This window comes from Lissotriton vulgaris, chromosome 6 (genome assembly GCF_964263255.1).
Source record: "Lissotriton vulgaris chromosome 6, aLisVul1.2, whole genome shotgun sequence".
In the NCBI taxonomy this organism is placed as follows: Eukaryota; Metazoa; Chordata; class Amphibia; order Caudata; family Salamandridae; genus Lissotriton; species Lissotriton vulgaris.
The window spans coordinates 1,166,269,620-1,166,293,889 of record NC_141694.1 but is presented as its reverse complement, the minus strand read 5'-3'; the positions used below and the strand labels follow the sequence as shown (position 1 = coordinate 1,166,293,889).

The following is a 24,270-nucleotide window of genomic DNA, read 5'->3' as shown; positions in this document are numbered from 1 at the left end:
TCGCAAAATGAAATTCTCAAAATGTGAATGCCTTCCCATTCAATCAATGGGAAGGGTTTCCTTAATTGCGATTCGCAAGTTGTGAATCGCGATTAAGGAAAAATACCGAATCGCAATAAAAATGCAATTTTTTCATGAATTGCCGTTTGCGATTTCTAAATTGTGATTCCTTAATTTTCGCAATTTAGGAATCGCAAACGGCAACAATGATGCATGTGGCCGTAAGTGATTTGCCCAGAATCACGGGATGTTCAGGGTCATTGCCGAGACTCGAACCCAGTTCTCCAGATTGGAGGTATACCGCCCTAGCCGTTAGGTCAACTCCTCTCTCACCCTATGCCATTTTGCGCTCTAATAATTACTAAACGTTAACTTGTCAGTTTTTAGTGTAAATTTTATGGGTACAGTATTTTTCTTCCTCACAATATTTGTAACATACATTAGTTTAAAACAAGCTGTGTAGCAGCATCTTTGTTTTTCTATTTTTATACAGTAATGTTATTAAAAGGTGTAAGCAAAATGAAATATTTTCTCTTAAATTTAATGGCAACCTACCTAATAATAGCAGATACATGCCAACATTTTTTAACAGGAAAGGGAAGGGCTGAGATTGGAAGAAATCAGGGGAATTGTTTTCCCCCATTGACTTTTGATGAAGAAGAGGCAGTTTTAGGCAGGTGACACCTAAAAGGAAGTTATATTCGGCTTAAACACTTGGGAGTGTCCTGTCTGAATCGAGTCTGCTGACATGCACACAATTTAGTCCCATTGGATGTTACAGAGTGTTAGTCTTCAAAAGTCATTATTTGGAGACTTGGCATGCAAAACTATTTTAAAAATAGTTTTGGACAGTGTGCAGACCTGATGAATTGGACCCCCCTAAGACATCAGCTCATTGCTCACCTGGGGGTTCATCTAGCAGTGGCAGCTGGTAGGTGACAGTGATGTGGGGGGGGGGGCAGGTGAGGCAGGGGGGTAGGAAAAATAATTAATAAAGACTTACCTGTTAATGCCAACACCACTGCCTTTCTTCCATCCTCCTCTCTGTAATGGAAGCACCCAGGCTCCAGTCTTTCCCAACCCAAGCTGTGATTGGTCTGAGGGATGTGGTTTAGCACAGAGAGAGGGACTGGGAGGCTGGGCATGTTCTCCACCCAAGCTGTGCAATAGAGCCTGTGGAGAACATGCACAGCGTGCATGCATGATGGTTTGCCTGGCCCGAGAGAGCGGTCCAAACCATCATGCACACTTATGGTGCAGTCACCACTCCTCCCTCTGCTAGCATCTCACACCCCAGCTCCGCCCCACCCTAACTTGGACCTTAAAGGCAGACTAAAAATGTAATCATAATAACCTTCTGTTATTATCATTTTATTTTCACTTTGCTATGATCTTAGCGCAGTAGGGCGACGCTGCCTGTCATCTAGGTTGGTCAGAACAAACAGATTAGCAGAATAGAGCACAGAATCAAGGGAGAGATGTCGAAGCTGACAACAGCCATATTGCTAACGGCGTTCAGATAGAGAGGGATCTTAAGGCTGCGGCTGTGGTTAAATGTCAGAAACCACAGCAGCGCTGCCTCGGACAAAGAGACCTTGGCCTGTAGTGACCTAGAAAAGCTGCAGTGTAATGAGGAATGCCAGGACAGCAGAAGTGGCTCAGGAGGCTTGGACTCACTCTGCTGGGGCCAGGTCATACACCATGCAGACCTTGCAGTGCAGCATTGGTGGAGTAGTTGGTGGGACCTGTAGGCCGGACACTATGGGGGTGCCGTACAGAGGTGCACCAGCACAGCAGAGGTGAGTGGTGATGGAGTGAAGGAGGACACAGCAGTTTTCTGAGGCAGACAGTGTCACTCCGCTATATTGTATAAAGATGAGCTAATTCTCACCAAAGAGGAGATGGGAGATGGACATACTTCTGGGCCCTAATATAAACAGCACTGAGCCCTAATATAAACAGCACAGAAGGACCCAACTGCCTTGAAGCAGATATAAGCCTGCAACTCTCTGCTGCCTGCACAGAGTGACATGTCCATCAAGGATGTCCATTGATTAGCCTGTGATTCAGGGACAGAGTCCTGCTGCATGAGGCCAAGAAGACCACTCCAGTTACTGCCTGCCTAGTAAATGACCTGATGGGAGTGGGGTCATAAATTGTAACATCATGAGAGCCAGTGCCCGCCAGATGCCAACAGCCACAGGTCTGAAACTAGTATCAAGGATAAGCCAAGGCCAACTTACTAGGGCTAAGGCACTCTTCCAATACCCAGTAGCAAGAAATACCCTGCACTCAAAATACTCTCTACATCATGATGGACCTGTGCCCACCCTCTGCTCTGCATAGGGAGATTCTTTAAACTGCATTAACCTCAGTAGAAGAGGAAACTTGCCCAGGAATCACATACAATTAGCACCCAAATGAAGCCACATGGAAGCCTCTGCCGAGCAAATGTTGGTGGTGAAAGGTAACAGAAATGATACAGGAGTAAAGGTCAGTGCACTAGACCCATCCACACCATAAAGCCTAAGTATGGAAACCTCCTCCCCCCATCTCAGAAGTAAACCATAGAATTCACCAATTTGTTAGGACTATAGGGTAAGTGAAGGGAGACCCCCAATGAGATAGACCACCAGACATCTGTGTACGGTTATACTACTACAACAGGAGGAAATCATGGCTCTGGCCTGAGATAGAGAGTTCATCCCCTACAAGGGTCATAAACTACAACTGTATCAAGAACTAGCCTCATCCACACAGAAGAAATACAATTGATGTCCGATAACTAGTTACCTTTGACGTCATAAACATACCATATCAGAGGTGCCACACGTTTCTTTGACTTGCGTTCACATGGGAGGGAGACAATGGGTAGATCTGTGTCCGAAGCATGTAAAAATCTGGACAATCTGGAGGAAGTGGGAGGCTTGTTTGAGAACGCTGGTTAAAAAAGGAAGAGAGAAAAAGGGTGGTTTGTCCTGTTTCTCAAAGAGTGCAACAGAATCGGCGGAACTGTACCCGAACAGGCAGATAAATACAAAAAGCAAACGTGGACGCTTTGCAGGAGGTGAAAAGGATCAGCAGCCCATTAAGATTCACCAACTGATATGGGGTTGGGTAACAGAGGAGGTTCATATGATTTGTTTCATGGTCTAAGCCTACAATGTACACACTTATGCATGTCAAAGCTACACATTTTTACTGTAAGGATGGACATTGTGAGAAGGGCAAGGCACATAGTGAATCTCAGACAACGTTGTTGAAACTTTTGGGCCTGAATGTAAAATTTCTTAAACCCAAGCCAAATGACCAGCATTGATCAATCTCTTGCAGGAGACTGAAGGGGATCTGTACCTATTACAGAAAAGTCCCTCCTATTTCCTTTTTGTGTGCAATTTATAATTGTTCTTTTCCATGTTTGAAAGCTGCCTTGTGTATAATGAGCCAAAATAGATCCACATTTGCAGCAGGAAATGCCATTTTTATGGGAGTAAGAGAGCCAGATTGAGCCTTGTTTGTTACATTCTTCCTGCCTCCCCGGTGCTGTTCTTTTTCTGCAGTTAGTTTGAGCTTAACTGTATTATTTCTTGACAATGGACAAAATAATTGTAAAACATTATGTCACATCATTTAAATGTGTATTTGTTTAATCTTAATAATCAGAATCAACACAACAAATAAGTGGAATATAGTACTCTATAGGGCAAATGTTAGAGTTTGATAAACCATAGTAATGCAATGGACAAAGAATACTATTTGAGTTGCTGGTGGTTGTCAGGTTCAAGTTCAAGTTCAAGTTCAAAGATTTGTATAGCGCACTACTCACCCAGAGGGTCTCAAGGCGCTTGAGGGGGGGTGGGTGCTTTATTTATCGAATAACCAGGTTTTTAGCTGCTTTCTGAAGGAGAGGTGGTTCTGTGTAAAGCGGAGGTGGGTGGGGAGAGAATTCCAGGTTTTGGCTGCTAAGTAGGAGAAAGATCTTCCCCCCATGGTGGATCTATGGATGTGCGGAATTGCGGCGAGGGCTTGATTGGACGATCGTAATTGGCGGGTGGGGGTGTAGAATGATAATCGTGTGTTGAGGCATTCGGGTCCTAGGTCGTAGAGGGCCTTGTGTGCGTGGGTGAGGAGACGGAACGTTATTCTCTTGTTGACGGGGAGCCAGTGGAGGTCTTTCAGGTGACTGGAAATGTGAGCTTGACGGGGGATGTCCAGTATGAGTCTGGCTGAGGCGTTTTGGATGCGTTGGAGTTTTTTCTGTAGTTTGGCTGTGGTTCTGGTGTAAAGGGTATTTCCGTAATCCAGTCGGCTTGTGACCAGTGCATGGGTGACCGTCTTTCTTGGGGATGCAACTGAAGATTTTTTTGAGCAGGAGTAGTATGTTGAAGCATGATGATGAGTAGGAGTTGACTTGTCTGGCCATCCAGAGGGAGGAGTCCAGGATGAAGCCCAGGTTACGTGCGTGATCTGTAGGTATGGGTGCTGTACCCAGGGCCGGTGGCCACCATGAGTCGTCCCAGGCAGAGGGGGATGATCCTAAGATGAGGACTTCCGTTTTGTCCGAGTTCAGTTTTAAACGGCTGTTCTTCATCCATTCGGCTACTTCTTTCATTCCTTCGTGTAGATTGGTTTTGGCGGTGTTTGGGTCTTAGGTGAGGGAGAGGATCAGCTTGGTGTCATCTGCGTAGGAGATGATGTTGAAGTTGTGTTGTCGCGCGATGGATGCGAGGGGACTCATGTAAACGTTGAAGAGGGTGGGACTGAGTGATGATCCTTGTGGTACGCCGCAGATGACTTCGGTGGCCTTTGATTTGAATGGGGGGAGGCGGACTCTCTGGGTTCTTCCGGCGAGGAATGAGATGATCCAGTCCAAGGATTTTCCTTGTATTCCGACGTTGCTGAGGTGTTGTATAAGGGTGTTATGACAGACAGTGTCGAAGGCGGCGGAGAGGTCAAGTAGGATGAGGGCAGCTGTTTCTCCGTTGTCCCGAAGTGTTCGGATGTCGTCTGTAGCTGCGATGAGGGCGGTTTCGGTGCTGTGTTTGGCTCAGAAGCCGGATTGTGAGGGGTCGAGGGATTTGTTGCATTCAAGGAAGGCGGCGAGCTGATTGTTGACGGCTTTTTCGATGACTTTGGCAGGGAATGGGAGGAGCGAGATGGGGGGTAGTTCTTAAGTTCAGAGGGGTCCGCTGTGGGTTTCTTTGGAAGGGCGCTGAGTTCGGCGTGTTTGCAGATTACCGGGAAGGTAGCGGAGTTGAAGGAACAGTTGATGACATCACAGAGATGGGGTGCAATGATAGAGTCTGCTTTGTTAAAGATGTGGTGGGGGCATGGGTCGGTTGGCGATCCTGAGTGGATGGAGTTCATCAGGCGAATGGTGTCTTCAGTAGTGATTGGGTTCCAGTTGCAAAGGATTATAGAGGGCGGTTTTGGTTCGGGGTGGGTGGAGTTGACTGGTCTTCTGACTGGTTTTCAAAGCTGTTATGTATGTCGGCGATTTTGTTGTGGAAGAATGAGGATAATGAGTCGCAGAGTTCTTGGGAGGGAGTGATGTCGTTGGTGCCGGTGGTGGGGTTGGTAAAATCTTTAACAATGTTGAATAGTTCCTTGCTGTTTTGGGCGTTGTTGTCAAGTCGATCTTTGAGTGCTGATTTCTTGGTGGATCGGATCAGTTGGTGGTGTTTGCGGGTGGCGTTCTTGAAGATGGCTAGGTTGTCAGTGGTTGGGTTTTTTCTCCAGTATTTCTCGAGGGTGCGGCAGAGCTTCTTGGATTTCTTAAGGTCATCGTTGAACCAGGGGGCTTTTTTGCTGCCTTGCTTGATTTGATGGTTTTTCAAGGGTGCTAGTTCGTCGGCGATGAGGGTGATCCATTGTGTGAGGTTGGTGGCTGCTTGGTTTGGGTCCGATGATTTGGCAGGAGGGTTTAGGTGAAGCGAAGAGGAGAGCTGGGCGGTGGTGATTTTGTTCCAATTTCTTCGGGGGATAGGTTGTGGGGGGTTGTGGATCGTGGTCTTTTTGTAGTTGAAGTGTACGCAGCTGTGGTCCATCCAATGGAGAGCTGTGGTGTGGTCGAAGGAGATGTGTTTGCTGGAGGTGAAGATTGGGTTGAGCGTGTGTCCGGCAAGGTGGGTGGGGGTGTCAACAAGTTGTTTGAGTCCGAGATTGACCAGGTTGTCTAGAAGGGTGGTGGTGTTGTTGTCGTTATTCTTTTCCAGGTGGAAGTTGAGGTCTCCCAGTAGTATGTAGTTCTCGGAGGGGAGGGCATGTGGGCTGATGAAGTCAGTGATGTCTTCGCTGAATTGTGTGCGGGGTCCTGGAGGTCTGTAGATGAGGGTGCCTCTGAGTGTGGTTTTGGGGTCGGTGTGGATCTGGAAGTGAAGGTGTTCGGCAGTAGTGAGGTTATCCCCGGAGCTGGTTGTGATGCGGATGGTGTTCCTATGGACGATGGCTATGCTTCCTCCCGTTTGGTTGATGCGGTCCTTTCGAATGATTTTGTAGCCTTCCGGGATGGCTATGGCGATGTCGGGCGCTGATGAGGCGTTCATCCACGTTTCTGTAAAGAAGGCGATGTCCTGCGATGTGGTGTCGAGTAGGTTCCAAAGTTCAATGGTGTGTCTGTGGACCAAGCGGGTGTTGAGCAGGATGCACTTTAGGTGTTTGTTGTCGGAGCTCTGTTTTGAGTTAGTGGATTTGGTGTGGGTCCTGATGCAGTTGAACTTGCAGGAGTGGCAGGTGAAGGGTCCATGGATGTGTCCTGGGGCGGCTTGGTGGCAGTGTGGGAGTCGGCCGGGGTTAAGTGCAGAGAGGGTTGCGGCGTCGTAAGTGATGCGGGTGGAATGGGTATTGCGGGGGCCAGGGGGTCTGGCGCGGTCCAGGCGCGGACGGGCGTAGACGGGCTTACCTTTGGCGCACCTTCGGCGCGCATGGGGCGCGACCGCTGCGCGTGAACGCTGCGCGCAAAAGCATCTGTCATATGTAGATATTGGAGGGGGGAGGGGCGAGGGAGGAGCAGCTGGGAGGCGGGAGCAGGGTGGAGAGGGTGGGCTCCGAGGCACAACAACAACAAAATGGCAGCAGAAGCGAAACCGGAACCGGTTGGGGAAACAATAGAAATAACGCTGTGGGCAGAGAGGCACTATCGCAATAAGGCAGTAGTATTTTAATCTATCTGGCAATGCGAACACTAGGCAAGGCAAAGCGGGCAATTTACACAAAGGCAGGATAATACAGTGAGGCAATGCGAGCAGGCACAGTACAATTCAGGGCAGCAGCGCAGCACAACGATACCCAGGCAGCAGAGCAGCACAACGATACCAAGGCAGCAGAGCAGCACAGCGATACCCACGAGAGACCAGGGGCCGTGGGGAGCGACTGCTTCTGACGGAGTCAGGACGGTCACAGCGCTTCACTGGACAGGGTGAGCCTTGGCAGTCAGTGGGAGGGAGGAGCAGCTGGGAGGCGGAAGCGGGGTGGAGAGGGCGAGCTCCGAGGCACAACAACAACAAAATGGCAGCAGAAGCGAAACCGGAACCGGTTGGGGAAACAATAGAAATAACGCTGTGGGCAGAGAGGCACTATCGCAATAAGGCAGTAGTATTTTAATCTATCTGGCAATGTGAGCGCTAGGCAAGGCAAAGCAGGCAATTTACACAAAGGCAGGATAATACAGTGAGGCAATGCGAGCAGGCACAGTACAATTCAGGGCAGCAGAGCAGCACAACGATACCCAGGCAGCAGAGCAGCGCAACAATACCCAGGCAGCAGAGCAGCACAGCGATACCCACGAGAGACCAGGGGCCGTGGGGAGCGACCGCTTCTGACGGAGTCAGGACGGTTCGGTTCTGGCACATCCATAAATCTTTGCAAAGTAGCTACAGTATTGGTGCCTAATAATTACTATCACATTACAAAAGAAACAGCACAAAAAGCAGATTTTTTGCTGATTGTGAACATTCAATTAACAAAACCTTCTTTTGCCTTGAGCCTTGAATACCCTTGCACGATTCCTGTTGTGGTAAACTGTTCCGAATATTATAATTCAATTTCTGTATTTATTAAGATAGTGTTTGACATACAGAATGCTCTCAGAATCAAGTGGCAAAATTAGTTTAGGAAGTAGGTGGCTGGCAAGGTTCTTGAGATTAATTTATTGAAATTTGCTTAATGTCATCACAGACTCATATGCTCTTTATCTTCCTCACAGTTTGCATTGAGCAGTCTGTGGACTGCTTTTCCGCAGTGAAGCTTTTTGGGTATTGACAAATGGGCAAGGTTAGAGCAGAGCCTTTCTGGTCTGTTGCTATTTTGGTGCTGTGGTGGTAGTGGTACTTACAAATGCATGCTTTTACACTTCCAGATTTAATATACTCTAAGCTAAAGTAATATGTAAATACACATATTTTAATAGCTTAAGGGCTTTCTGTTTTTCATATCTTTTAAATAGGTATGGCGGTGGTGTTTTAGTAACTCCCTGTATATTCATTGCTGGTGATTACAATGACTCAAATTGTGAAAGAAGCTACCATGGTTTAAAGAACATCTGTGTGGTTTATTCACAAAGGTACATTTATACATGAGTAAATCTACACATGAAAAAATACGTAAAATATTGCTAATTTTGGCCATTCACCATTTCTATGTGCAAATTTACTACATAGGGGCCGATTACGATCTTGTCAGGAAGGTTCCAAACGGCATTTGAATCGTTCGAATCCAATTCGGAAGCCCTGTTTCTGACCAAATCTGGCATTTTTCTGGACAACCGACTACGATGCAAGGAAGCCGCCGGGCTGTCCGATTTGGCTCCAAATGTGATTCAGGCAGCCTCAGTCGGTCAGAGGCGAATCGTACAGCCCAATGGATACGGTTTCCGAACAAGCGAGTACGATGACCAATTCAGACAGCTGTTCCGAATTGGTTTGGCCGAGACAAAACAGCTGTGGGAATCGGACTTTGGGGGCTGGTAGCAGGCCTCCCTCCATCCGGGGCCATCCAAATCAGGCCTGTGGAGGCACCCATGGGTCTCACATAACCATGCATGCACAGTGTGGCAGGCCCCATGGGGTGCTCGCCACAGGGTGCATGGATTTCTCCAACCACCCCCTTTTCCAATCGGAGCCTATCGTTACATGAAGGAATACATGCTCCAAAATGACAAAAAGAAACAAATGAAATATTTAACAGAAAATAAAAGTCATGTTTAAAAGGTTTATCAAAATATGTTATCATAAAATTACATTTACTTCCTAATTTAATATATTGTTAACATTAAATTAAATGTATATCCATCTTTAAAAAGTCAAAATACATTAATATATTTTAACCTATCCTATAAGAATTTATGTTAATTCCCTGACTCTATTATTTTCTGTGGGAGCATGATGCAGTACCAGTGTTAATGTTAATGTTAATATGGATTTGTTAAGCGCTCGTACGCCCGGGGGCTTCATGGCGCTGTAGAAAGGAACGCAACGCACCGGTTACAGGTAGAGATGAAGCAGCTCAGCAATACGCCTGAGAGAAGAGCCAGGTTTTCAGGGAGTGTCTAAAATTGAGGATATTGTCACTCAGTTTTAGTTGAAGGGGAAGAGAGTTCCAGAAGACAGCTGCAAGGTGGTCAAAGCAGCGCCCTTCGAGACGCTTCCTCTTGTAAGAAGGGACGATCAGAAGGGATTTGTGGATGGACCGGAGATTGCGGGAAGGGTTGTATCTCTTGAATAAATCTCTAATAAATAGAGGGCCAGAGTCGTGCAGAGACTTGAATAGAATGCACCCGGTTTTAAAAGCTACTCGCTGCTCGACAGGCAGCCAGTGTAGCTGTTTCAACCCTAATCTAACAGACTGCCTTTTAGATAGATTCAGAATAAGTCTGGCTGCCTGGTTCTGAACCAGCTGGAGGCGTTTTAACTCTCCAGCTTGAAGCCCGAGATAGAGGCTGTTGGAAAAGTCTAATCTGGACAGGACCAGGGAAATGACAATCTGTGTGAGGGCACCTGGAGAGAAGAAGCAGGCGATTTTCTTAATTTTCTTCAGTTGGAAAAAGCTAGATGACACAACTGCACCTACCTGTTTCTTCAGGGAGAGATCCTCGCTGATAAAGATTCCTAAGCTCTTAACTGAAGATGACTTAGACGGAGGGGCTCCCATGCTAGATGGTCAAAAGCTAGGGTTCCAACTAAGTGCACTCTGTCCAGGCAAGACCAGTTCAGTCTTGCCTGGGTTAAGTTTCAAATGACTGCAGTTCATCCAGCTCAGAATGTGAGACATGGTGTTTTGTAATTCTACCACTGAGTCCTTGGTGTTTAAAGGGAAGATGAGCTGCAAGTCATCTGCATAGTTGAAGATGGTAACTTTCGCTTTCCTAAGAGAATACAGAAGGGGGCGTAGGTATAAATTAAAAAGCAAAGGTGACAAAGAAGAGCCCTGAGGTACTCCACAGATGGTAGGTATAGTGGGAGCTGTGAAAGAGCCCAGTCTAACAGATTGAGTGCGGCCAGTAATGAATGAGCGGATCCAGCTCAGCACAGGGCCCCTGAGACCTGCCTGCTCGACACGGTCGACCAGGATGGTATAGTCAACCGTGTCGAACGCAGCCGAGAGGTCCAGCAGCACCAGAGCCTAGTGGATCCCCTCATCTGCGTTCCGCCTCAAGGTGTTCTGCACCGAAAGGATGACTGCTTCAGTTGAGTGACAAGGGCGGAAACCCCCCTGGTTGGGTGCAAGATAATCTGATTCTTCCACAAATTTGGAAATACTATCGCAGACATGAGCCTCCAATAGTTTGGCACAGTAAGGCAGCAAAGATATGGGCCTATAGTTAAGCGGGTCCAGTGGATTGGCTCCGGCTTTTTTTATCAGGGGAATAAGGAGGGCTTTTTTGAAGTTGTCTGGGACTTTACCCTGTGAGAGAGATCCATTCAGCATGGAGAGTATACCCGCAGGAATGCTGGTTTCCACTTCTCTCAGAATGTGTGGGGGGCAGATATCATCAGGGGAGCCAGATTTGACCCTGGCGAAAAGCCTAGATAAAATGGCGCCATCAATAAGGGGAAAGGATTCCAGAATAGCAGAGTTATAAAAGGTGTCAGCCAGAAGGGAGGGACACAGAGTGGTGGGGATACTTTGGTTTATGGTGCAAATTTTATTAAAGAAAAAAGAATTCAATGAGTTACAGAGATCCTGGGTAGGGGCCACAGGTTGGGAAGTTCTATCGCTGCCACTAAGATTTTCCACGATGTTGAACAGTTCTCGTGATTTATTGTGGGCATTAAGGATTTTTTCTGAGGAATAATCGGTTTTGTGTTTCTGGATGAGTTTCTGATAGTCCTTTCGGGCCCTACAATAGTTGGCTTTGTCTGGTTCTGAGTACGCTGTTCGCCACTTCCGCTCCTTTTGACGAACTTCGAGTTTTAAAGCTTTCAGATGAGGTGTAAACCACCTGTGAGCGTCATTGGGGCGGGAGCGGGGAAAGTTAGTACAAGGGGCATGTACGTCAGCTGCCTGAAGTAGCCAGCTGGAAAAGGCTTCTTCAATCCCTTCAATATCCTGATCTAATGGGGGAAGGGATGAAGTTAAGGTGTCAATAAAGGCGGAGGTGTCAACATTCTTCCATATTCTGACTTTCCCTCCTTTCTGAGAAGGAAGCTTTCTACTTTTTGAAGTGGTGATGGTGAAGTGGATCAAAAAATGATCCGACCAGATGCAGGGCGTGATGGAGTTAATAGCCAAGAGGATGTTCTGTGACCAAATTTGATCAAGGCTATGCCCTTTTTCATGGGTTGGGAGGTGTATCTGTTGGGTGAGGTTCATGTCTAGAAGGGTCTCTTTCAGCGCAGCTGCCTGAGTATCCAACTCAGCAGAGTTCAACCAAAGGTTAAAATCGCCCAGCAGCACAATTTTTTTGTGATTGATTATTAGAGGGGCAAGCTGTTCTGCTAAAGATGTCACAAAAGTGGGCATGTTTTGAGGAGGAGGATAGATGAGGATCATAGATGTTGGCCATGTATGATGCTGATCTTACTCCAGGTCTGAGTTGGAGTACATATGCTAATGTTTTGGGTCATTTTTGGTTGTAGTAACTTTAAAAGTGCAGCTTTTGAATATCAATGGGCTTGACCTTTGTGAGTAGGTATCTGTCCCTCTCTAAACACCTCATTACTTCTCCCACTTAGTAGAAGTAATCCTCATTTCCAGTCACTCCCCCTGGTCCCTTCCACATTTACTACTAAGTGCCCAATTTGGTACTGAGACCGACCGACCTCCTGTAGACAGGCCCAACCCAGCAATTAGGATGTCACCAAACACTGTTCGGTCGCACTCCTATCCTTTACAATGGGAGCATGCATTCCAAACAGAATGCATGCTCTCATTGCAAAGAGAAAAGCTGCAGTTCATCCCTGCATCCCATGGCAGGCACCTCAAGGTGCCTGTCATGGGATGCAGGGATCAACAGGGGGCTTCTAACTAGGGGCAGTGCACACATGGAGCCCTAATGGGGGACCAAAGTCGACTTCTGACAGCCTTTCTGTGTCAAAAAGGCAGGCACAGAAAAGCTGATGGAATCCAACATTATAATAACTCGGGCGAAAAGAGCCAGCTTTGAGACTACTGAAAGTTGTGTGAATAACAGACGGGCTACCTGAGCCCATCGGAAGCCATTCTGAAATCCAGTTCGCATTCCTTTCCGACCGACTCCATCCAAATGGGTCGGTCAGAAATGAATCGGAACAGCTGATCACGATGCCATAGACATGGCTCTGACCGAGGGTTGGAGCAATTTACTACAGCACTGTAATTGGCCCCTAAGTGGTAATTATGCATGTGTGAGGCAGCAGAGGCTTCCACCTGAAGGTGCATGGTGCCACTCACCTTGATTTCCAAGTTATGTGGATGGTAACTGTCAAGAGCAATTACCATCCACACATGTTTTCTTTAAATTAAATAAGGGCTTTTAGCCCATGCCGGGTGGTGCCCTTAGTGCCTGGCTGCCTCTCTATCTTGCTGAGATGAGAGCCAGACACTGTTGAGAGACCCATGCCACACAACATTTAATTGAACAAAAATTCCTAATCAGGTTAAGGGGTTTCCTGCAGTTTGAAGGTTCTGAAGAGACCTCCCCTTCATGACACACAGCAGCATCATATTTTCAAGAAATCTCGGATTTCTAGGGCATAAGCAGTGTATTCCCGGGACTGCCCGTCAATCACATCACAAGCTGCAAGCAACACCCTTTCCCTATTCATCACCTGTGATGAGTTGGAAAAGGATGTTGCTTGCAGAGTGTGAACGATTAATGATATGTGATTTGAGGTCACATAGTCAATAGAGACTGTGACCTCGAGTCACATAAATGCTGTAAAAATACACTCTGCGCATGCTTTAGCACACTCAGAGGATCTGTTTAAAAAATGTTTGCTTATTTGTATTGGTGGCTAAGAGGCACTCTAGGCACTCTCGCACCACTCTCCTGGAATGGAACAGCTGCAACACACTCTGTTGCAGACCAAAGTGTGTGTTCCAGGTCAGGATTTGCCAGGTAGTTGGGATAATGGGACAGAGGCCTTCCAACCTGCCAGACAGCCTGTAGTTTCTTTTGACTGTTTTTGAAACAATAAAACAAACCATAGACTTATCACTGATGTACTAAAGTGTAAAACATACAAGAAGCTTGAGCAACAAGGTTCATCTTACCCCTCACTCCTTTCATATTTCACCAGGAGCTACTTGTGCGAGGACCTCCCTATAAAAAGAGAGAAGAGTTATAGGTGGAGGTGGAGATGGAGATTTCCACCTGTAGGTTTGTGAATTGCAATTCGTATAAGTAGTAGTATTGGTTTACATACTACAAAATGCAGTTTGTTAAACAGGCCCATTATATCTGTCAGGAGGAGAGATAAATTATTGGAATATATGCACATCAAACCTACTGTAAAAATAAAAAACATGGATGGCCAGATATATTCTTTATTTGAATCCTAGGTGGTTTAATTGGGGAAAAAATAGTGCAGCAAAACATATTTTAGTGTACAATGAACCACATCAGTAAAAATATTTTAGAACATGTGCAGTAAAACAAAGGTGTTGCTCAACACGAACAGTATGAGAGCAATTTGAAAATGTGCACCAAACTATCTGAGACCAATAACACAACAAAGATTAGAGCACTGAGTTTAGATTCACTAATAAAATACCAGATGATTCCTGCAGGTTTTGAATCTAAATTCTTGCATATTGATGTTCAAACTGGACTTATCAATCCTGCAGCTTACTGTAAATATTTGACACCAAAATGACAAAACTGCAATCAGTACAACAGACATTATGAATTTTAAAAGTTTTAATTAAAATCTAGAGCCTAAAATGTAACTATAGACATCTAGTCGGCATGAGCAGGTCAATGTTGAAAAATATGGCCAACTGCGGTGGAATGCGAATAGGATGCAATGAATGGTTTGGCCCAGTTCTCTCTTACCTTCGGACTTCAGAGAAAGTTTGAAGAAAATGTTCTGAAAAGGTACAGCTCAGCGGGGCAAAGCTGCAGGGGATGTCCAAGGAGAGAGCATCTTCGTTGGGGATCCTCTGGAGAAAGTCATGGTGAAAATTTCCAAGCTCGGACTTAGTCACTTTTTTTGGAAGCTAAAAATCTCCATTGGGACAAGGCAGGAGGTTGTGGCCAATACCTCTTTTTCAAAGGACAGCTGAACAGGATTTGCTGCTGTAGAGAAAAATGTAGCCGAAGCTGCTGCAAAGATAGGCTGCCCAGCGATGAACCATGGGTGGATAGACAAGCAAGTTGGTGCTGGTCTTCTCTTCGTTCTCAGTGCAGTTTTTTGCCACAAATTGTCTGGACAGATGAGGAGGTTAGTCCCGGTCTTCTCTCAAAGCCAAAAATCTTCTAAGTCCTACGTTTTGGTTTTTGACTATCTGGGCACTTTAAGCACGACCATCAAAGGTCCAGGACTGGAGTAGTGCCACTTGCGTGGGGTTAGCACTCACTCAGGATGGGTTCAAGATAGAGGGAGGCTTGTTTGTCCCTAAGGCTGTGGACTGGAGGCCAGCAAGCAAGCCTTCTGAGTTACACTTGTACTCCTGGGTTCAAGGGATGAATTGGCTCAAACAGCAGGGCAGGCCTCTGACTGGTCAAGAAAACCTCCAAACAGGTGCAGCAGAAAGCTTCTTGATGAGTACACAGCAGCCCACAGTAGCAGGCATTTCTCTAAGAGTCTTTCTGCAACTCCAAAAAGTAGAGGTGAAAAGTGAGGTCTGAGGGTCCTCTTTTTATACATGGAGCCTTCTTTGAAGTAGGAGAAGTTTCTAGAGAATTCCCTTTGATGTGCTTGAAGTTTCCTGGCTCCCCTGACTTGGCTCCAAGCTGGCTGCATGAATGATGCTGGGGTAACAAGTCCTATGTATGAAGGCAGAGCATAGCCTATTTAGTTGCAAGTGGGTCTGTCCCCAGCTCTGTCCCCATCCTGCCAGTTGATGGCCCAACCAGGCACACCTAATCCCTCTATTGTGTGGCTGCCTGGGAGGTATAAACAAATGCCAACTACACCCAGTCATGTGACCCACGATAGGCTGCAGGCACCAGATAGTTCAGAACAGAAAAATGTAATCTTTCTAAAAGTGGCATTGTCAAAATTGTTACTTTATTCCGACTTAACCATTAAAAAGGATTATTAATTACAATTTTGCAGATACCACACATGAAATGCTGTCATGTTACCAATCGAAAGTTAGCACTTAAGCACTTATTAAATCTAATAAGGCAACCCAATGGCATCCTACTGGAGAGCCTCACAATAGTTAAAAACAAGTTTAAGAGTTTATCACTACGATGACATGTAAAACTTAAAAGTGCATGTCCAAACTTTCAATTACAATGCACCCTGCCCTATGGGATTCATTGGGGGTACATAGAACAAGTGGTGGGCATGATGCGTCAGAGGGTCATGGATTGAGGTATAAATGCATTTGGTCTGTGGTATGTGATATCTTTACATGTGGATGACGCCCTGATATATCAGTGTAATGCACGCTACTGTGTCTAGACATTAATGGACATGTTGGGAAACCACAGGAAATGTCTGTTCTCAAAATAAACTGGACAAAATGCTGTTTCTTCCCACTGAGCAGGGTACTGGCCGACACATGGATGCTGCAATGCAGACTAGATTAGAATGGCAATTCAATGTACTAAAAAAAGCTAGGTGCACACACATACCAGACAGTGGAAGCTCTTACAAAAGGCAATCTATGCAAGGCACTTTCATCGATTTACCGTTCCCACCCTTCTGGATTTTCTGTCACTTTCTCCTCTTGGGCAAGTGGTGATAGCCAAAATTTTTATAATGCCACAGATACTACATTTCTTCACAACACTAATGGTACTCTGCCCAAAGAAATTTTTTAAAGAGCTGCAAAGATTCTTATCAGACTTGGTATGAGGAAATGGCAGCCGTAGTATCGCACTGCACAAAATATCATCCACTGGTTGAAGGGGGACTGGGCGCCCCAAACTATGATCTGTAATATGGTGCAGTGCAACCACATTGGAAGATGCGCTGGTTAGGGAATATCCTCAGCACAGAGAGTTCAGATGTAAAGAAAGTCCCTAAAGGGTAGCACATCCTTACTTTGATATTGCATTCACCCAAAACAATGCCCATAAAAAACCAACCTGATGCTGACGGCAAAAAAATACTAGTGCAAATACATACATTCATGTGGGATGCCATCCAGGTGCTCCGCTACTCCCACTTTCGGTATGGCTTGAGTCAAAAGATGTGATGCAGGGGCGTGATTTACAATTATGGACAGAGGCGGGTGTGCCTTTCAAGACATGTGACATGTATGGAATACCGGTTGAACCGTGTAAAACATGCAATGTAGCACAACATACTATAAACACACAAGGGGTAAGGGTAGAACATAAATGTTCACTTTCAATACTATGACAGGAGCTTCTGGCGCACGGTAGTAGCCGGAAGGCTGTAACTGCTCTACATAAGCTACTCACCACACAACAATATATGACGGACCTAGGCAGTTGAGATAAATTGGCAAAGGTCCTAGGAAAATACATTTCCAATAAACAATGGAAGAGTATTGTACAGCAAGAAAAAAGGGTATCCAAGAACTCAAGGTTCCAATTTAACTACCAACATACCACAATAAACTGTGATGAAAGTGACTCTATAGACAAATTTGGGCTTGCAGTCATTCAATGATATGAGTCCAATGCACCTTGTTGCTTTTGCTCTTTAGTGCCAACCAACCTGGATGTGTCAGTATGCACTGAATGGGGAAACCTCACCCACTTATTGTGCAGTTCTTTGTAGGAAACCTCAACCCACCCTGGTAAGATAGTGCTACCAGGGCAGACTCAACCTCTGTGAGAGGGAGTTCTCAATAAGGAATATCATGGATACAGGAGGAATCCCGATCAACTAAATACCCAACTTACTACCTGAACCTGACTTATTTAACTTAGAAATATATAAAACATATGTTCCCAAATGCATTATACGGGTGCCCCTGATGTTGTCATACTGAGGTGGGTTTCAATTACATGGTGTGGGAATGCCCAGTGATTCATCAAACCTGGAAGTTGGTGTTTGAGAATGTTTCAGAGGTGGTGAACTGCACTATACCCCTGGCAATGAAAGTATGTCTGCTGAGCCTAATGCCAAGGCCAAAAAGTGATAAATATTTGAGCAAGTTTGTAGATTTAGAGTTTGGACTTTTGAAATGGCACCTAGCAATATCATGGAAAACCAGCACGGCACCTGATAACAGGTGCTTGCTACATGGCTGAAAAAGTGGGCTCAGGCAGAAACAGAAGTCATCACGTTGGTCCAGCTGAGAGGTGTGGCGTCCGGTCAGAGCAGCCTGTAATGTGTATGTCATGAAACTTGAAGTAAAAAAGTACAGTAGACTGCCTTGACTACAGTGTCCCCTATGGGAGGTGGACACGGAATGCTCCTAGCGTATGATGCAATTATCAAGGTATTGTGGTTCAGATTAATGCCAACCCTGTAACGTTTTTTGAACAAAATATTAGAGAAACATATGGTGCTACAAAAATAACGGGCCAAGAATTTGGGGATGTCAAAATTATCATCAACAGGAATATTGAAGGTAAAATATTGTTTTCAGTGTTGTTTTTAACATCATTATAAAACACATTATTGAAGGAAATATCACTGTATGTAATATCGTTTGTAAGTGTTGAGTAGTATCGAATTTATTGTAGTGTGTTTTATTCTATTGTGGTGAAGCCCTCGTGGACCTACTTTGGTATCCCTTTTAGTTTTATATTTTGCACATTTTTAGAAGACTTCATCTTAGTCCTGTTACCATTTACACATTTAACGTTTACAATACGATTCTAAGTAATGCTGCACATGCTTCTTGTTTTTAGACCACCCTTCCTGCATCATATTCAGTATATTTTGTTCAAGGTTAGGAACATATAGCAAGATATCCTAGAAATATAGGGGAACATCCTTTACAACGCGGATTTTAATCCGCAAGGCTTTTACAACGTGTCCGTTACAATGCAAGTCGTAACCACGACTTGCTCTGGAGGGCGCTAGAGGATTAAGAATAGTGTATTTACTATTCCAACACCTTCCCTAGTGTCCACGGGGATTGGTGTTAGAATAGTAAAATATACTATTCTCAATCCGCGCCCCCAACGCAAGTCGTGGTAACGACTTGCGTTGTGAGGGACGCGTTGTTAAAGCACGCGTTGTTATAGTACGTGTCGTAACGTCGTACATCCAGAAATATATGTTGCCCGCTCAGAGACAGCTTTTAGCATCTAGACACACCATTGCATCAGAGCTGTAGCTCTAACACAGTGGTTCTAATATTTATACAGGACAATGTCCCTTTGTAGTTTAGAAGGGGCACTCCAGCAATAACAGTCCTGGGATGACTGTCATGTTTGAAATGCAGCCCTGCCAATGCTGATTCTGCAGAGAGGGATTGCAAATCCAGGTATGGGGTTTTAGGCTATCCTAAGAGATCTGGCAGAAGGGTGAAATAAATATGCTGTCAGAATAGGTAGAGCTGGGTATGGATATATTGATATATAAATATAAATCTAACTGACATGGTTGAAATGTTCATTCTTTTCACCATGTTCATATTGATGGTTACCTTGCTTTGTTCTATTTGCTTAAGCTCATTCTTTCAATGCAAGATTACAACTGTTTCAATAAATGTATTGAAAATGTTCTTTGCATGTTTCCTGTGTTTTTCCCAGGGCATGCATAAGTAAACAACAAAAGGGTTAAGGTCTTCCACGATTCCCTTGGGGATCAGAGAGTCATGTTCGAGGTTTCCAAAGTCATCTGTAACCCTGTTTGCTTCAGTGTTTTGGATGAGGCACTGTAGGCTAGCTAGGAATTGGGCTAACAATTTCTGATGGTGTAGATGGACTCAGTCCCTGCATTTTGAAGCCCTGTTGTCCTAATGCCCAGTTTTTTATTTTCTTAGTGTGCACAATATAACACTGAGGGGGTCATTACAATGCCGGTCGGACCAACTTCCGTGGTCCTTTCGGAGGCTGTCGGACCGCTATGGTCTTGTCGGTATTTGTTAGATGCATGTATTGTGTACTCCGAACAACCGCTGACAGACCGCCGACTCTGACAGCATTTCTCCAACCACCAAGATGGTGATTGGACAAAAACAACAGCCTTAGGGCAGTGAAGGGATCTCCGACCAAAGGCCGGATAGCAATGTGGGTTTCTGACGACCCAACCATGGCAGTCCTACCGTCTGCCTTGAGTTGTTGGAAAAAAAGTTTTGGGGTGCATATTCACTCAATTCTGCATCTCCCCAGCAGCCTCTGTCATGGATCCCTTTCTCCAGGTTCTCCCTATACCTGAGCAGCTGAACCCCGATGTCTACGACCCTATGGGAGTGAGAATCCAGTTATGTCTTTCTGGGGTATATATCTCCATTGACTGGAGCCTGCACATTCTGCCACTCACCAGCAATGGGTACATGGAGCACTAGGCATATCCCCACATATGTCATGCATATGTATACAATTCACACGTGTTCTGTGATTTTGTATGCACATGCAGTGACACATTCCGGGATATATGCACCACCATAGATGAGACCAGTTTGCAATATGTTGGGGGGAATTTTCCTGGCCACGGCGCTCGGAATCGGATCGCAGCCATGGCGGTTGGACGGTTGGTCAACCCAGCATCATAATGACTCTCTATATGTTTAATCATTTTTTGTATTTGTGTTGAAATTGCTAAATATTGCTTTTCAGTTGTATTCTTTAGTAACAGTATAATGGTTTTTGTGGGTTAAAGGTAGGGAGACTTTTAAAAAGGGTTTTTTTAATAATTATTCTAATGAAATGCAAATCAATATTTTACAATTGCTACATTTTTTTGTTACATTCACATTTTATCAGTTTCAATTTTTAGTTAATTATATATATATCACTCACATAACGTTTAACATTTGCAATAAAAATATTTAATTTATAGCAATAGTTTAAAAATTAAAATATATATAAGCATTTATTTTAATGAAGTAAGAAAGTGGAAATCTTTAACATAAAAGTTTTATATGTTATAATGTTTTTGAGAAATACATTTGAATTATACAAGTACTTGTTCTAAAATTAAATAGGATGAAACTATTTTTTTAGATTTTTTTGTTAAAAATTGGTTCTATATTTGTGCTATATTATGATTGTAAATGTTGTATTACTATATTATTTTTTATTTTGATTATGTAATTTCTTTATTGAAGTCAGAAATCCTTTGCTTTAATTTGATTTTTATGTAGTTGAAATAGTTTGTGTTCATTCATTAGTTATGTTGGTATTAGGAAATCCAATACAAAATAGTTGTAGGTTTAATAGCAATAATATCATTAAATACATTTGTTGTAGAATAAAAGACATGTAACAATTTTTTTTCACATTTTATTTATGTTTTCAAAGTTTATTTAACCCCATCCCTGCTGCGGTCGGCCGTCGCGAGCACTACCTCTCTTGTGCTGCGAACGTCCAACCGCCGACGCGGCCCCACCCGTTTTGCGGAAGTGCCGCACTGCTGCAAAATCGCGGCCGCTGCAAAGGGGTTAATATCCATGTTTACATTTTTAAACATATATTTTATAAATATTCTTGAATAAAACTATTGAATTGCATTTAAATACTATTGTATGTTGCACATTTTCTACTTTTTTCCATTGTTTAACACTTTTGTTATGTTTTTAAATTGTTTTATATACATTTTTTAGACATCATGTTAACATAAGTTGTTTCAGTATATATTAAAACATTGTATATATTTGTTACTATAAATAATTTACACTTTACAATTTCAAAACATGTGTTACTGCATATTTGGTCATATTTTACATGTTTAATAATATTTTTTATTTTTTTCAACTTTTTTGCATTATTTCCCATTCATGTCTGTGGGTAGATATTCTAGCTTTTAGTTCATTATGCAGCCATTTTTTTTTTACCACAACCTTCTATGTTATAATCTATTTGTCTTATTCTTAGTCTATTTTCCTAGTACCAGGTCACGGTACTAGGAAAATAGGTCCTAGTACCTGTTCCTTGGAACAGGTAAATCCTTTCAAAAGGATGTTGTACGTTTTTTGAGGGGGGGTTTATGGGAGTAGTCTAGAAGTTAGTTATAGTATTGTTTGTGAGTTTGTTATAAATTAAGGGTCCAATAAGAATGCCATAGGAAAGAGCCCTCTGTTTGAGCCGTTCTTATCATAATCTGCAGTTTGGATTAATTTCCCACCAACCAATTTGAACGGAGTCTGTCGGAAATTATTCCAAACTGGATTTCAGAATGGCTTCCGATGGGCTAGGAGAGCCTGTCTGCCATTCAAAAAGCCTCTTGTAATCCAAAGGGTGGCTCTCCGAGGGATTAAAATGTCAAATTCCGACAGCCTTTCTGAACCGGCCTTTCTGACACAGAAAGACAGTTGAAAGTCAATATTGCAAGTCCACCAGATGGCCCCCTGTTGATCCCTGCACCCCATGGCAGGCAGCTTGTGGTGCAGGGAGGAACTGCACCTCTTCTCTTTACAATGAGCGCATGCATTCCGCATAAATAAAAGGACTGCGGCCAAACAGTGTTCAGTCGCATCCTAATTGCTGGGCTGGGACCGCCCACAGGAGGTTGGTCGGTCCCAGTACCTAATCGATGTCGGACAGACTTAGGTCCATCCGACATCAAAATCAGCCCCTTGGATGTTTTGATAGTAGTGGTTTTCACTTGTTTATAGTTTGGGATTTTTGCACACTGTTTTAGTAATGTGTTGTTATGTTATGCTAAGTTGTGTTATGTCACTTATATTCAGATGAATGAGTTAGATGTCTACGTATGTTTGGGAAGGTATTGTATTTTAAGGGGTTTGTTATGTACATTACAGGCTTTTGTGTATAATGATGTCCTATGGGCATTAAGAGTTTCTGTTTGGTTGTGTCCTAAAGGAAGTCCTTTTAAGGTTATAATAAACCAATGCATTTTACCTCGATTTCTTTTTCCTGGGAAGTTTTAAAAATAATACTTTTTGGTGTTTTTTTATGGTTCCTAGATACTTTGGATTGCTATTTTTTACATTTTTGGGGGGGCTTTTTTGACAATTATGTTCCCATATTTGATGGATTACCATTTTTTGATTTTATGTATGTAGAAGAAGATCTGCAGCTACTCAACAGTAAGTCGTATTTGTTTTGTTTCTTTGGAGTGGGAAATTTTATATTTTATTATTTGTATAAATATTGTGTGATTATTCTTTGGAATTGTGTGGTTTATGTGTTGTATTTAATGTATGTAATGGATTGAGTTTACTTTTTCAGTTTTTTAGGTGGTGATGGTTACATTTCTTAAATAATTTATTTAGCATTTTATTATCTCAGTCTTGATTAACATTTAACTTTTATTTAAGTTTTAGACTGAGGTGATAGAATATTACATTTATTTTTGATTACAAAATGATTTGTCATGTTTATTTAGATTTTGTGATAGTTTTTAGGGCTTTGGTAGGTTGCTTTATTTTATAATATGCTTTTGTCTATCATTTCAAAGTAATGCACTTTTTCGGGTATTTAGTAAGAATTTGACTTTAAATTGTAGCATGTTGTACATTCTTTTTGTTTGGTTTGTCTCCACAGGGCATCCTTCATTTTGTACTTTTATGTTCATTTTATCGAAACCCTAGGCGTAGATTTTTGGTTGACATTCTCAGGAAGCAAAAATTCCGTCATGCAAGAAGTGCACTGCTTTTTTTACAGGGAGCTAGTGATACGCACACCTTATGCTCTATTATAAGTTTTTTAAAAGCAGCAGTAACACAAGAAATTAACCAACTTTTGTACATAATAATTATTTCTCTTTGTACTTTCTACTCCTTGTAGTTTTAATTTGTCAAAAATTCAGAAATGTAATTTAATTACATTTTTATTGTGTAATGTATTTTTATGATGGTTTTTAATCGTCGAAATAAAGATTTACTGAACTGAACTGAACTGATTTGTCATGTTGATTTAGATTTTGTGATAGTTTTTAGGGCTTTGGTAGGTTGCTTTATTTTATAATATGCTTTTGTCTATCATTTCAAAGTAATGCACTTTTTTGGGTATTTAGTAAGAATTTGACTTTAAATTGTAGCATGTTGTACATTCTTTTTGTTTGTTTGCTAAGTTTAGGGACAATTTGGGTAACAGATAGCTTCATTCATAAATATTGGTAGCCTTGCTTTTTTTGTACTGCTTCTATGAAGTTATAGAGCATAGGCTTCTATAAGGTTATAGAGCATAGGTTGTGTTCTGTCCAGTATGCATTGGAAGGCATTGCATCATCCTTCCACCTGGTGTTTGTTTTGGCTCCCTATGCCTAGATGTTGTCATGGACATTCTACCATTGTATTTGGAATTTGTGTTAGCATCTCTGTCTGGAGCAATGTAGTCTGCCAACCCAAGTGTCTTCGAAGTAATCCTTTAAGGTGCTTGGTTTGTCTTCATTTTGTTGATAGAAATGGCTTTTTATTAGTAGATTGTAGTGGATAGCTACCTCTGTGACAGAGACTTAGGGCCTTTTTATGACTTCGATGGTGCAAAAACTGGGCCGCCATGCGGCTGCCCTGCTCCCACACCACCAAAGCCAAAACAGACTGCACGCCAGATTATGACTTTTTAAGTCGCTAGCAGCAATTCTTTGGTGTTCCCATGGTGGTACCTTCAAATAGGCACCGCAA

General features: G+C 43.4%; 1 protein-coding gene across 1 annotated transcript in view; it reads left to right on the top strand.

Moving 5' to 3' along the window:
* The window catches only part of WDR64 (WD repeat domain 64), a 2,246,160-nt gene that overhangs the window by 854,227 nt on the left and 1,367,663 nt on the right, over window positions 1–24,270 (top strand). The window lies entirely within an intron of this gene.